Source organism: Agelaius phoeniceus, chromosome 4, assembly GCF_051311805.1.
Source record: "Agelaius phoeniceus isolate bAgePho1 chromosome 4, bAgePho1.hap1, whole genome shotgun sequence".
NCBI lineage: Eukaryota > Metazoa > Chordata > Aves > Passeriformes > Icteridae > Agelaius > Agelaius phoeniceus.
Window position 1 is genome coordinate 73,363,992 of NC_135268.1, and position 14,814 is coordinate 73,378,805.

The window sequence follows — 14,814 nt, forward strand, 5'->3', positions numbered from 1 at the left end:
CTAAATCCACCCCCAAAATCTGTGGATGTGAGGTTTGGGATGTTCCCAAAATTCAACCATCCTGGAGGTAAAGGAGAGGAGCAAGGAATTTCCTTCGTTCCCAAATTTTAGGGATGAAACGGAATCAAGGACAGACAAAAAACGTCCCCAGCTTCTCCCTCTGCCCAGGGATGTCTTGGGAATGTTCAGGAATTCCCTTTCCTCACCTGGAAAACTGCGCTGTAAACTCATCCTTTTTGCCTATGGAAGTTGCACTTCCAGGAGAAAATTCCTGGAGGAATCCTGATTTCCCAGAGCCAACAGCACCTGGAACATCCCCCAGGCTCTCCAAGGCCTCGAGTCCATGCAGAAAAAAATTTGGCTTGGGAAAAATCCTTGGAAAAGGGGAATCTCCATCAAAATTCGGGCGGAATCTTAGCGGGGAAGTTTCTCCCATAAATTCCAAAAATCCCTCGTGTTAGATCCCACCCTGGGGATACTCCAGGAGCAACATCTCCTTTCCCAAGTTTTCCCTATCCCTCTCCTCATTTTTGGACTCCCAAGCGAAGGAATTTCAACCTCCCAAAATTCCCCTTGTCTCTTCCTGCTGCTTTTCCAGGGATGCGGGATAGGGCGGGATAGTGATGGGCACTTCCCACCACCATCCCAGCTCCCAAAACCTCCAATCTGCCCAGAAACCGGGATAAAAAAATCCCTAAGAACCCTAAGATGTTTTCCGCATCAGCCACTTGAAAGGGCCCAGATCACCTCCAAGTATTTTTATGGAAGGAGTTTCCCCTCTTATTCCCGACTGTAAATCCCTGATGTTTTCCAGCTGTTGGCTCCTCATCCAGGGGCGGAAGGTGTCGGAGCAGCTGCGCCGGGCAGGTGGCGGCCACTGGGAAGCTCCACAGCTGCCGGGACGGGAAGCACTGGAAGCAATTCCCGATCCTAATGGAGACGGTTCCTCATTAAACGGGAAGTTCCGCGGGCCTGGAGCGGATTTGCTTCCAGAGGCAATTCCTGCCCAAATTTTTGGGAGCCGAAAGGGAGACAGGAGGTTTTTGGGAGTTGGGAAGGGATGGGAGGCAGCACCCAAGGGAGGTTTTGGGGTGGATTTTTGACACGAATCCATGGATGGGGGAGCAGTGGGAAGTCTTTTCCAGGCCTTTGGAAGATTGTGGAAGACACAAGTGAAGGAATGAGGATGAGGTTGGGAATGAGGAAGGGAGAAGGTTGGAGCCACCTGGAGTTTTAGGAGTTGAGAGGAGAGGAAATGTTCCGTCAGGCTGGGAGAATCCAGGTGCTGAATTCCCTAAATCCCAGTGTGGCAGGGGATGATCCCAGCCCACACCAACGGCTGATTCCACTGCTCCTGCACTTCCTGATAATCTGGAGAATCTGGGCCCAGCAGAATCCTGGAATGGTTTGGAAGGGAACTTAAATCCCATCCAATTCAATCCAGGGACACCTCCCAGGCTGCTCCAAACCCTATCCCAGCCTGGCCTTGGGCTCTCCCAGGGATCCAGGGGCAGCCCCAGCTGCTCTGGGAATTCCAGCCCAGGCAGGAATTCCTTGCCAAGATCCCAGCCCAATCTCCCCTTTCCCAGTGGGAGCCATTCCCTGGCTCCTGTCCCTGCAGGCCTTGTCCCCAGCCCCTCTCCAGCTCTCCTGGAGCCCCTGCAGGCACTCTGAGCATTCCCTGGAATTTTCCCTTCTCCAGGGGAGCATTCCCAGCTCTCCCAGCCTGGCTCCAGAGCATCTCCAGGGCCATCTCTGGATTTGCTCCAGTAGCTCCGTGTCCTCCTGAAGTTTGGATCTGGGAGCTGGGGCAGGTGGGCTCTCACCTGAGGGAGGGGCACAGGGACACAATTCCCACCTTTCCTTTGGGATCTGCCCAGGGTATGGAAGGGTCCGGGCTGGGCCATCCCAGCCTCATCCACAACATCCCAAATCCCTCTCCCGGGGCTGCTTCCCATCCCGTGCCATGGTGGAAAGGCCTCACTGATCTGGTGGTGGTGTTTTCCATCAGGATGGGATCCCATGCAGGGAAAAGAGATCTTCCGGAAAAATTGGCTTCCGGTCATCCTTGTGATTCCATAAAAAAATGTCGTGTCCTTGTTGTTCTCTAGTAACCAATATTGGGATTATCCCTAATTCATGGGATATTTTCCCATAGATTTTCCATGTCTTATGATCCCAAAATCTTTTAAATATTAGGATTTAAATCTTTTAAATATTAGGATTTATCCTCTCTTCCCCCCTGCTCTTCCCAAGGAGCCAGGGAATACCAGGAGATAGGGAAAACCCCCCCTTTTTTTGGGGAATTGCTGCCTAGGGCATCACTGAGGGAATTATAAATTACAATAATTCCATATTTAAGTGATTCCAAGGTTTCCCGGAGCCACAGGTTTGGACGGACAGAGATGGGAAATAATTCCAGGGATCGTTAAATCCATTCAGGAAGAAGAATTCCTGATTTGGGATTCGATGGGATTATTTCAGGTGGAGAAGAGAGACAGGAGGGAAAAGGAAAATCCAAAGTAAATCCCATGGGAATTCCAAGATTTAAAAAGTGACCCTCTTGCAGTGGGAAGCCATTCCCACTTTTTCTGTCGCTCCAGAGCCTTATCCAGAGTCCCTCTCCCTCTCTCCAATCTCTGTCCCACATTAATCCCACCCACCACCGCATCCCTTCATTCCAGGAGATGGGATCTTCCCACAAAAACCACGGAAGCTGCAGCTTCCACAAGGAAACAATGGGAATTCCCGCTTTTGGATTTGCTGTCCCACATCAACCACTTGGAATGGCCTTGGAATTCCCAGCTCAGCTCATTCCCTCCATTCATCCAAGATTCATGAAGGAATCCAGGGTTTTTTTTTGGAGAAAAACCCAGAGATTCCATGTGGTTCTTTGCTTCCGAGGAAGGATTTGGCTCCTTTGGGAAAGGTTTGGCACCTTGGCAGCCTAAAACAGCGGGAATTCTGTGGGAAATTTGACTTCCCAGGTTTACGCCTGCTCAACTCGTGGCCGGAAAAATGTGGAGAAATTGGAGAGAGCTGGGAGAAGAAACGATAACATAAGAGAGCTTTCTTTGGGAAGCAAGATTTCCATGGATCGTGTGCTGATCCAAAATCCCAAATCCTGGATTTCTGGGATTTTGGCTGGGTGGGAGATCCCAGATAAAGCTTGGACATGATAATGGTTTAAAAACAGGGAACGTGGAGGGGAACATCATTCCGAGCATGGAATAATGAGTTTGGAATGATGGGGAGTTTAGGCCATCCATGAAATCTGTTGGGCTTGGAATGGTTTCCAGGGGGGTGGGGTGGGAATGGCTTCCAGTGGGGCAGGAATCCATGGAGACGTGGAAGGGATGATCCAGTTTGGATGTGTTTGATCCCTAATTTTTATTGATTTTCAAAACCAGGGAATCACTGCAGGGAATCGGTGGGAATTTTATCCCAAGGCTTCCGAAACCATTGAGAATTCTTTATTTTTTTGCCTTTTCCCCTTTTCCAGCTGGAAAAGTTGGGGGAAAACTGGGACACGAAGCATTCCGGTTTTTGGGAAATCAGGAAACTAAACTTGGATTTCATCATCACCCACTGGAAGGGGGGATAAAAATCCCACAACTCATCCCTAATTCCCTCCACATTCCAGAGGGAAGCATCTCCTTCCTCATGGCGGGGGAATAATCAGGACAGAAATGGGAAAATGCATTCCTGAAAAACCCGGGATGCCAAGGATGGAGATTTTTGGGATGGGAGAAATTTGATCCCATAATAGGTGACATTCCCTGTGTTTGCATCCCTCGGAGGTGTTTTTTTGGGAATGCCTTTGTGGGATCCGACAGGTGCATTGGATTTGGAACAGATTTTTCCCATTATCTTCTGGGGGAGCTTCAAGTTATCCCGGAGATCCGTTGGAGCTGGCGGAGGTTTCCAGGGAGTTTCTGGATGGAATTAGCTGCAGACTGGGGTCAGCGCCAGTGGCCTCTCCATGAACTTGGAATCCTGGCCTTGGAGCAGCAACTGGGAAAAATCCATGAGGAGCTCTCCCATTTTTCTTCCTACTCCTTGGGAGATCCATTTTCTTCTCCCTTTTCCTCTTTTTTTGTGTTTTGTCCGTGGCCAGGGAAGAAATGAAGGTTGGGAATCAGGTGGGAAAGAAACCTTGGAAAGAGACGGAGCTGGAATTCCTCTTTGGAGGATTTTTTTACCTCACATGGAGCTGAAGAGGACTTGAAACAAATCCTGCTGAGGAACATCGGGAATCAGAGGGAATTTCTCCATGGAAAAGGTGAGTAGAGATCGGAACGGGCTGCCCAGGGAGGTTTGGGTCCCCATCTGTGGAGGTGTCCAAGGAATTCCTGGATGTGCCAAGGTGGGGACTGGGCACAGCTTGGACTGGATGACCTTGGAGGGATTGTCCAACTGAAATCTTTCTGGGATTCTGGGATATTTTTCCCTGTGAGGGTGGGCAGGGGCTGGGATGGAATTCCCAGATTTGCTGGGGCTGCCCCTGGATCCCTGGGAGTTCCCAAGGCCAGGTTGGACACTGGGGCTGGATCCACCTGGGACAGTGGGAGGTGTCCCTGCCATGGAACTGGGTGGGATTTAAGGTTCATTCCCACCCCAACCATTCCATGATCCACAGGCTGAGTTTGTTCAGCACCTGGAGATTTTTTCCAAGCTCAAATTGAGAATAATCCACCTGACTGAGATGGGAAAATCATGGAATTGCTCCAAATTCTGGGTTCTGTGGGACAACCTGGATTTGGGCTTGCTCAGGTGAATTTTGGCCCAGGGCAGCTCTTTGTGCATTCCCATATCCCTAAATTCCAGGTGGGACTTTTGGGACCTCTCCTCTGGCTCTCCCTGAGCTCAGGGCTGCCCCAGGGGTGTTTTCCATCTTTTCCTTGGGATGAAACTCCAGAGATTGAGCTGAACCCTTTGTTCTGAGGCACCTCTGCATTCCATGAGGATCCATCACAGGATCCAGACTTAAGGGACAAGCCGAACATGGGACAACTGGAAAAGAGGTGGAAAATCATTAATCCTGGTTTATCCATGGAAAAAGTGTGCTTTAAATGATCCTGGTCTGTTTTATTTGGAAGGAATTCTCTGGGAATGGCAGGAGCAGCTCGGGAAAACCATGGATGAAGAGACTCCAGGGCGGGGCTTTGATCCTTGAGGTTCCTCCTCCAACCCCAAATTCAGGAACAGTTTCCTCCATCATCCCATGACTTCATCATCCCTTCCCTCCCGTGCCAGATTCCAAGGGAAGCTGTGGATGTCTTCCAGCCCTTCGGGATGATGGAAGAGCTGGCACATCCATGATGGATCCATAAAATGAGCTCATCCCGGGAATGTCTGCTGTGGTTCGGAGGAGTTCAATTCCCTTTTCCTGCTCCCTTCCTCCCTCCTCTTTCCCATTTTGTGGCTTGTTTGGTGTTTCCCGACTCCAGCTGGGATCAAAAGCAGGCAGGGGGTGTTGGAAGGATGGATATTTCAGTAGGACAAGGAAAAATGGGGTTCTTTTGGGAAATCTCAGTCAATCCTTTCCCCACAAAATCAAAACCAGGGATGTCTTGGAGCAAGGGATGCTTCCCCTGAGCTGTTGTTTGGGAAAGATCCAGAAATTCAACGTTTTGTTCATTGATGAGCTGAAGGTTGGAATAATCTGTTCCAGACTGGCTTAAAATGGCTGGATTAGATCCAGCCCCCATCCTTTGGGAGATCTGGGGGGTCCTGATGGATTAACAAAAAAAAAAAAAAACCCAAAAAACCTTAAAGGAAAAGATTTCCAAGGAGGGATTGACTGGAATCCTTTAACAGCACCCCAATTTTCCCAGATTTGCTGTGGCTGCCCCCGGATCCCTGGGAATGTCCAAGGCCGGGTTTGGCACTGGGGCTTGGATCCACCTGGGACAGTGGGAGGTGTCCCTGGATGGAACCGGACGATCTTGAAGGCCCCTTCCAACCCAAACCATTCCATGATTCCACGGATGTTGTTCCATGGACAATCCCGCAGCCAGGATAACTTTTTTTGCTCCCAGGGTGGATCCTCCACATCCCCACCCCAGGATCCCCATCAGGAGCAAAACCTCACCTCGCCCCAATCCTTTGGGAGCCACAGCTCTGCCAGGAGTGCTGGATCGGGGATCGACTCTCCATGGGTATTTTTTTAAGGAAGAAAAGTTGGAAAAATCCCCACGTTTTACTGTAGAGCGAATCCCAAAGCGGAATTAAAAATTCCAAACTTAAAAAAAAAATGCGAATTTATTTCTCCATGTTCTGGCTGGAGTCGAGTTTACCCAGGGGACACCTCCAGGACGATTAATCCCTGGATTTGCTGAGGGCTCCGTGCATCATGGAAAAGGCTCCATGGAGAGATTTATTGGGAGCAAATCCATTTCTTTTCCTGGATGCCAAGTTCTCTCCTTCCCTGGAGCAGCCACTGAAGTGGCTTCGCTCCTTTTAGCAGTCGGGAGTGTTTGGAGAGTGAGAAACAGGGAATTCAGGCCCGGAATTCAGCTCCTGGCAGCCGAGGGATCACCGGGAAGCACTGAACATTTCTAGGAAAAAAAAAATCCATGGCGTTTTCAGCTCCGTTTCGGCTAAAAGGGTTTTGATCCAAACAGAGGCCGATCCCAAAGAAAATAGAATTTATGGATGTTCCCAGACAGAGGTGGCACCTCTGTGTTCCCTGAGGGACTTTGGGAGGTTCATCCCTTTTTTGTTCTTGGGGGCGGGTGTGGAGTCATGGAATGGGTTGGGTGGGAAAGGGCCTTAAATCCCACCCCATCCATGGGCAGGGACACCTCCCACTGTCCCAGGTGGATCCAAATCCCAATGTCCAACCTGGCCTTGGGCACTGCCAGGGATCCAGGGACAGCCCCAGCAAATCTGGGAATTCCAGCCCAGGCAGGAATTCCTTGCCAAGATCCCAGCCCAATCTCCCCTTTCCCAGTGGGAGCCATTCCCTGGCTCCTGTCCCTGCAGGCCTTGTCCCCAGCCCCTCTCCAGCTCTCCTGGAGCCCCTGCAGGGGCTCTGAGGATTCCCTGGAGTTTTCCCTTCTCCAGGGGAGCATTCCCAGCATTCCCAGCCTGGCTCCAGAGCAGAGGGGCTCCAGCCCCGGAGAAGCTCCAGGGCCTCCTCTCTGTCTTTCCTCTCTCTGATCCATGACAGACATCACAGGAATTCCAGGATTGTGGAAATCCTTGGAGACCTGCAGCCTGGCTGAGGAACCAGATTTGGGATGGGTCCGCAGCACACACGGAGCTCTGGAGCTGCCGCTGGGAACCCAAAATTCCAAAGGTGAGCTGAGGAAAAGTTCAGTTTCCAATTGCAGAGCAACATTTCCTGAGTGTCCGGAAACCGGAAAATGCCTCGACTTGGAGAGGGGCTGGGGACAAGGCCTGCAGGGACAGGAGCCAGGGAATGGCTCCCACTGGGAAAGGGGAGATTGGGCTGGGATCTTGGCAAGGAATTCCTGGCTGGGCTGGAATTCCCAGATTTGCTGGGGCTGCCCCTGGATCCCTGGCAGTGCCCAAGGCCAGGCTGGATCCACCTGGGATAGTGGGAATTGTCCCTGCCCATGGCAGAGGGTGGAAGGTGATTTCCAACCCCAACCACTCTGGAATTCCATGACTTGGAGCTCTGGAGAGGTCAGGATTGTTCAGACCAGGTACACTCCACGAAGACTCCACGGACAACAACGCTCCGAAAAACATGGAAAAACATGGAAAAACATCAAAACCCACCCCATCCCGGTGGGGAAACATTCAGGACAGAGGTGCAGGAACAGGTTAACACCTTTTCCCTGGGAAAAATAAAACCAAAGGAGAACTCCGGGTGCCGTGTGGAGCCTCTGGAGCTGGGACAATGCCTTTTTCTGTCTCCACCGTTTCTCCCTCTGGTTATTCCAGCGGCACATGGAATTCTGCCACCCATTGAGTCACCGACGCCACCTCCCTGCTCCCTTCCCAACGTGCCCAGCTCCTTAATTATCCAATAAATCCACAAGCACTTTCCTGTCATCCCGGGGCCACGCTGGGAACAGCTCAATTCCGTGTCTGAGTGTGCCTGTGGCTCCTGCCAAATTCCAGGGGCAGCCAAAACCACAGGAAGGCTGCAGTGAGAGGGAATAGGCTCAGAGCACAAGCAAATCCATGGATTTTATTGGAGGTGACTTTCGCTGCTGTCTGCACAGTGGCTTTTCCACCCTGGAAAAAGAGGGAATTTTGGGTGCAAAGCCCGGGAATTTCATCCCTGTTTTTCCGTAGGTGTTTAGGTTTGGGATTTGTCCCTTGAACAGGGAAGGTTCTGCTGGTGCCTCTTGTCCTCCCTGATTTGCTGCTGGACGATTAAAGGTCGTGAGAATTCCTGGATTCAGGAATTCTGCTCTGCCAGAGCGGAGCCTGGAGAGTTTGGGGCCCGGAGAATGTTGGAGGCTCCTGTCGGGGTGGCAGCTTTGATTGACAGCTGTGCATCCCACTGATCCCAAACTCTGGAAGTGTCCAGGGCCAGGTTGGATACTGGGGCTTGGAGCCACCTGGAATGCTGGAAGGTGTCCTTGAACATGGATGGGGTGGGAATGGGATGGGATTTAAGGTCACTTCCAACCCAAAAAAAGTCTGGAATTCTGGAGCCCCTCTGCTCTGAGAGAGCTGGAAATGTTCCCCTGGAGAAGGGAAATTCCAGGGAATCCTCAGAGTGCCTGGAGGGTCTCCAGGAGAGCTGGAGAGGGGCTGGGGACAAGGCCTGCAGGGACAGGAGCCAGGGAATGGCTCCCACTGGGAAAGGGGAGATTGGGCTGGGATCTTGGCAAGGAATTCCTGGCTGGGCTGGAATTCCCAGATTTGCTGGGGCTGCCCCTGGATCCCTGGCAGTGCCCAATGCCGGGTTGGACACTGGGGCTTGGATCCACCTGGGACAGTGGGAATGGGATGGGATTTAAGGTTCTCTTCCCACCCAAACCTTGCCATGATTCCAGGCTCCATCCTGATTTCTGGACATGACCGAGGAGCCCCCTGGATGCAGAATCTCCAAGAGAAACTTCCAGAGCGTTGTGTGGACCTTCCTTCTCCTCCATGATGGAATGGAGCCTAAAAAAACCCTGGAAGTGCTGGATGAAGGCGGGATCATGATCCAAACCCCTCCTTCCAACCCTTTTGTGCCCCAGGATCCTGGACACGCCTCCAAAAGGAGAACGGGGCCTTCCCATTCCTTGCCCTTTTCCAACTCTTTTTCATCCCGAAGCGTTTATAGCAGGAACATTTCTTTTTATAGCCTCTTCCATCACCGGATGCGGGAGATGTTGACACATCCAATTATCCCGTGGTTTGGGTGGCCCGGGGACACGGAGACGGGAGTGGGAACATTGGAGCAGGGAGAGAAACCGCTTCCATCAAAGCGTTCCCGGGATCCTGCCGGCGGCACGTCCCGGCTGCTCCGTGGGGAACGGGAAGGGCGGGCGCTGGGAGTGTTCCGAGGTGGCCCCGTGCTCCATCCCACGTCTCCTCCTGACCTTCCCCGGGGCTGCTCCGGGGCTTTCGGTTGTTTCTCTGCTCTTCCCTCGTTTGTTTTCCGTGTCTCCGCTCTTCCCTGTTCTGGCTGGAAACTCCGGAATTCGTGCCAAGGAAGTCTTTTTTCCGTGGCATCCTGGAGCAGCCCTGTGATATTCCTGCTTTTATCCAAGTGTTGGTCCTGCTTTCAGGCCGGAATTGGGAATAACTCAAGGGATGGAAGATTTTCCCTCTCTCCTCCTGCCCTGGGGATTCCCTGCAGATCCCACCTCTCTCTGTTTGGAGCATTCCCAGTGACTTCCTGGTGCTTCCCAGCTGCTGGATGCATCCTTGTCTGGGGTTTGTGGAGCCGTTGGTGGGCATGGAATTATGGAATGGTTTGGAAAAACTTCAAGGATCATCCCATTCTATCCCCTGCCATGGGCAGGGACAAATTCCATGGTCCCAGGTGGATCCAATCCCTGTGCCCAGCCTGGCCTTGGACACTTCCAGGGATCCAGGGGCAGCCACAGCTGCTCTGGACCAAGATCCATCTGGATCCATGGTGGACATGATGCTTCCCACCTGGAATGAAGGAAGGTGACCTAAAGTGTCCAAAGCCAGGTTGGACACTGGGATTGGAGCACCCTGGGACAGTGGGAGGTGTCCCTGCCCATGGATGGGGTGGGAATGGGAAAGGGTTTAATGTTCCTTCCAACCTAAACCATTCCAGGATTCTGGAGCCCCTCTGCTCTGGAGCCAGGCTGGCAGAGCTGGGAATGTTCCCCTGGAGAAGGGAAATTCCAGGGAATGCTCAGAGTGCCTGGAGGGGCTCCAGGAGAGCTGGAGAGGGGCTGGGGACAAGGCCTGCAGGGACAGGAGCCAGGGAATGGCTCCCACTGGGAAAGGGGAGATTGGGCTGGGATCTTGGCAAGGAATTCCTGCCTGGGCTGGAATTCCCAGAGCAGCTGGGGCTGTCCCTGGATCCCTGGCAGTGCCCAAGGCCAGGTTGGACACTGGAGCTTGGATCCCTCTGGGACAGTGGGAGGTGTCCCTGGCTGGAACTGGGTGGTGTTGAATGTCCCTTTCCTACTCAAAGCATTCCATGATTCCATGATTCTCTGGTGTTTTTGGAAGTAGGGAAAGACAACCAATTATCTTAAAAAAAAAAAAAAGGGAATCAGGATAATCAATCCATTTCATGGGATCCAGATCATCCCGGTGTTCCTGATGCTGTTCCTGGAGAAAAGTCTCTTCCTTGGGATTCCCTAATCCATGGAAGCTGGGCAGGGATTGGCACTGTGGTTTCTCCAGAGGTGTGGGAACAGCTCCAAGGTGAGCTCCAGAGGGAGGGATGAGAGAAGCCACATCCAGGAAAAACCTGGAAAAGAGAGGGCCAACATGGCCCCACATTGGAATGCAAATCCCAGAATTCCCTCTCCGGTTCCTCGCCCTCCTCCTGCTCCCAGGCTGACCTGGAACAGAAGTTTCCCCTCCCAAAAAAAAATTCATGGATTTGCTGACAGGCCCAGCCTGGAGCGTGGATTGAGCCCCATCCCGGAGGATTTGTGGTGGCTCTGGGCGGAATTCCAAGCAAACACAAACACATTCCCCAGTGCCAGCGTTGTGGATCCATCCCTGAGGAATGGGAACAAGGGAAGATTTCTCTTCCCAAACCCAGAGAAATGTCGGGAAACAAAAGAGAGGGAATTGTGGCTTCCCCTCAAGTTGTTGAGGGCACGGAGCTTCCGGTGAAAATGGATTTGTGGCAACATTTGGGATTTATGACAAATTTTCCTGGTGGTGGCCAGACCTTTTCCAAAGTCCACCTTGGATTTTGGATTTCCATATCCCGGGAATGAGGAACGGCCCCAAATCCATGGACAAATATAATTTAAAGCATAAAAAATTCCATGTTTGCAGACCTGGTGATATCCATGGGTGGCTGCAGCTTCCCAGCAATTCCAAGCTGGAAAAATCAGGGAAAAAAAAGGAATTAAGATCCCATGGATGAGAATTCTCTGGAACTGGTGGTTGTGCCCAGAAGAAACCCACAGGTCCTGTGTGGCTGATCCCATCTTGGAAGAGGAACCAAAGCATTCCCATGTCCATGGGTGCTCCAGAGGTCTCTCAGGAAAAGGAGGCTGGGAAAAATTGATGCTTCCAAGAGGGGAACGGAACAGGCTTGTTCCAAGGAAAATCAAAAGGGAAAAAGGAGCTGGAAGTTGAGTTTTCCAAGGGGCGGCGGTGCTGGAGCTCTGTGGTAGAACTCCATTCCAAGTGTCCACGTGTTTTCCTGGGAATAATTCCCTCAGGAAAGGCTGAGGAGAGGCACAACCACGACGTGGAGTGGAGTGGGAAAGGTTTCTCCTTGAATCATCCCAGGATTTGGCAGATGTTGCCTCCCACAGGGATTTCCTGCTCTCTCCGGAGTTTTAAACCCTCGGAATTTGTTGTTCTCCTGTTTTTCCATTGGCAACCGCTGCATCCATGAATCCCAAATGTTTTGTGGGTGTAGCTCCATTTCCATGAAATTCTGCACAAAAATTGTCCAGACCCCTCTCCCCACCTTGAATTTGTCATTCCAACTTTTTTCCTTTATTTTTAGGATTGCCCACGGGTGCATTCCTACTTTTTTTTTTTTTTTTTTTTTTAGTTTTGTAGGAATTTTTGACTTTTAGGAATTCCTTAAATATTTCATTTTCTGGGATGGAAAAAAATATTTTAAAATCTTTTAAAATCAAATCTCCAAGATTGTCCAAACCCAATGTTATCAAATCCAAACATTCCCACCATAATGAAACCAAACAACTCTGTGCTATCTACAAGGAATATTCTGCTATTCCTAAATGGAGTTTTTTCGGAAATTCCATTTCCCACAAAGCTTCAAATTTTCACTTCCGGCTTCCAACTGGGAATTAAAACAGGAGGAAAAATGCTGGCATTTCCCCCAGGAAAGAAACATGATTTTCCAAGAACTTTTGGGAATATTTTGGGTTGGAATTATTAAAAATGAGTGTTCAGCCATAAGAATGGTGGGAAAGGAATGGATTCCAATATGGATTTCCAGGGATTTTATTTTCCTCCTCCGGATCTTTTTAAGGATCTACTTCACCTTCCCAACACCCCTTCTTTGTTCCAGGGGCTGGAATTTTTGATGGAGATGCTCTGATGGATCTGATCCCAATTATTCTTCAACTTACTGGGAAAAAGCTGCTCTGATGCCGAAAGTGGAAAAGAATTTGGGTGGAAAACCAGCCTGGAATTTGATTTCTTGGCAAAACGCACCATCAAATTCCGTGGCTGCATTATTTTTTGGGATCGTGAAATAGCCCGAGTTGGAATGGATCCGCAAGGATCATTGATCCAGTTGCCAAAAATCCCAGGCAAAGTTTGGATTTGTTTGCAGGTAAAAAAAGAAAAAAAGGTAAAGAGGGACAAATCCACTGGAAATATCCTGAAGAATGCATGGCTGGGAGCTCTGGAATTGCATTTCCAGCCCTCTGGAATTGCATTTCCAGCCCTTGGAATGATCCATCCCAGAGGATGCCAGAGGGCCTGTTAATATCCCTTTAATTCCCCCCAAAAAAAGCTCTCCCAAAAAAATCCGGTGTTTATTTGACAACACCAACGTTGGGAAATGTCAGAGCCGGAAAATCCATGGATGGAAACAAACAATGGATTTAATTTGGGATTTCAACACCCGGGTCGGATCCGACTGTTTTTTTCCGGGAATTAAACATTTGGGGTTTTTTGGGATTGGTTGGACTGGAGCTGAACCCAGGCTGGATCCAGCTCCAAGGGGGATGGAATTCTGCCCGTCTCTGGAGTTCTTAGGGATTTAAAGTTCTCTTATCCTATGGGAATGGCTTCCGGAGTGAGTTCTCATCCAATGGGAAATGGGAATGACAGATTCCTTGTTTTCCACAGGAATATCAAGTCCAGGTGCAGGAGGACACAGATCACTGGAATTCTGTCTCGTGTTCCTGTGGGAAATATTCTCATCTGTCTATGGATATTATGGGAGATTATGGAAAAAGGTTTGGAGGTTTTTTCCTTCTTTTTTTTTTTTTGAATGGCAGAAATTTTCCAAAGGGAAAAATTCCATGTTTCCCATGGATAAAATAAAATAAAATAAAACAGAATAAAATAAAATTTATAAATAAAATACAATAAAAAATTTTAAAAAATTTAAAAGTAAAATGAAAAATAAAATAAAATACAAAAAATACATAATAAAATAAAAATAAAAATTAAAAATGAAATATGTAAAATTAAAAGATATCAAATAAAATAGAAAATTAAATAAAATAAAACAAACTATACAATAAAACAAACCAAAATGAAATAAGATAAAAAATTAAATAAAATTAAATTAAAAATTAAATATATTTTTATAAATTAAAAATAAATTAAAATAAACTAAATAAAATATAAAAAAATTCCCAGTTTATAAATCAGCTTCCATCAACTTCCAGAACCTGGAAAAATGGTTTAATCCATGTTTTTCCAAATAATTCTGCCACATTTAATGGATCTTTGTCCTTTTTTTTTTTTGCTAGGAAAAAGAAGTGGAGATGTTCATGAGCAGCTCCTGAGCTCCAAGGCCACATAAACATTCCCGAAAATCTGGAAATTACGGAAATTCCATCAGCAAGCAGGAAAATTGGGATATGGGAAGGGAAGATGAGGCACAATCCCAAGAACCCAAAGGATTTTGGGGAGGATAAGGAATTCTCAACCTGCTGCCAATGGAGAGGAGTGGGAAGCAAAGGACAAATCCCAGGAAAATCCCTGGATTTTCCATGCTGGAGGCATCCAAACAAAATCCTGGTCCTGAGCTGACAGGGCTCTCTCCTGTGATTCCAGAGGGAAAGGAGAAAGGAAAACCTCAGCTCTCTTCTGGATGTCAGAGCCGGGCTGGAGGAGCCAAAATGAGTGGATTGGGAAAACAGTGGGATCGTTGTTCCCGTGATCCCGCTGCTTTCCCATGGATGGTTTGGGGGGAAGGTGCCGTTAATGACATCACCCCGAAAAGGGATTTGGGATGTCACCTCCTGGGTCATCCTGCCCCATCCCAGGTCATGGAAAAATCTTGGATTGCCAGGAAAATGTCCCGAGCTGGAGGAGAAGAGAAGAATCAGGCAAAATTCCTGTTTTGTTTGAAAAGGGGAAAAACAGAGCTGGAGTTGCTGGAGAGTTCCGTGTCCCCAAAATCTCCTGGAATTCCCTCAAGAAATACAACCCCAGTTTGGATTTTGAAGGTAAAATTCCTGCCTGGAATGAAACGGATTTATCCCCATTTTGGTTCAATGGGGACCA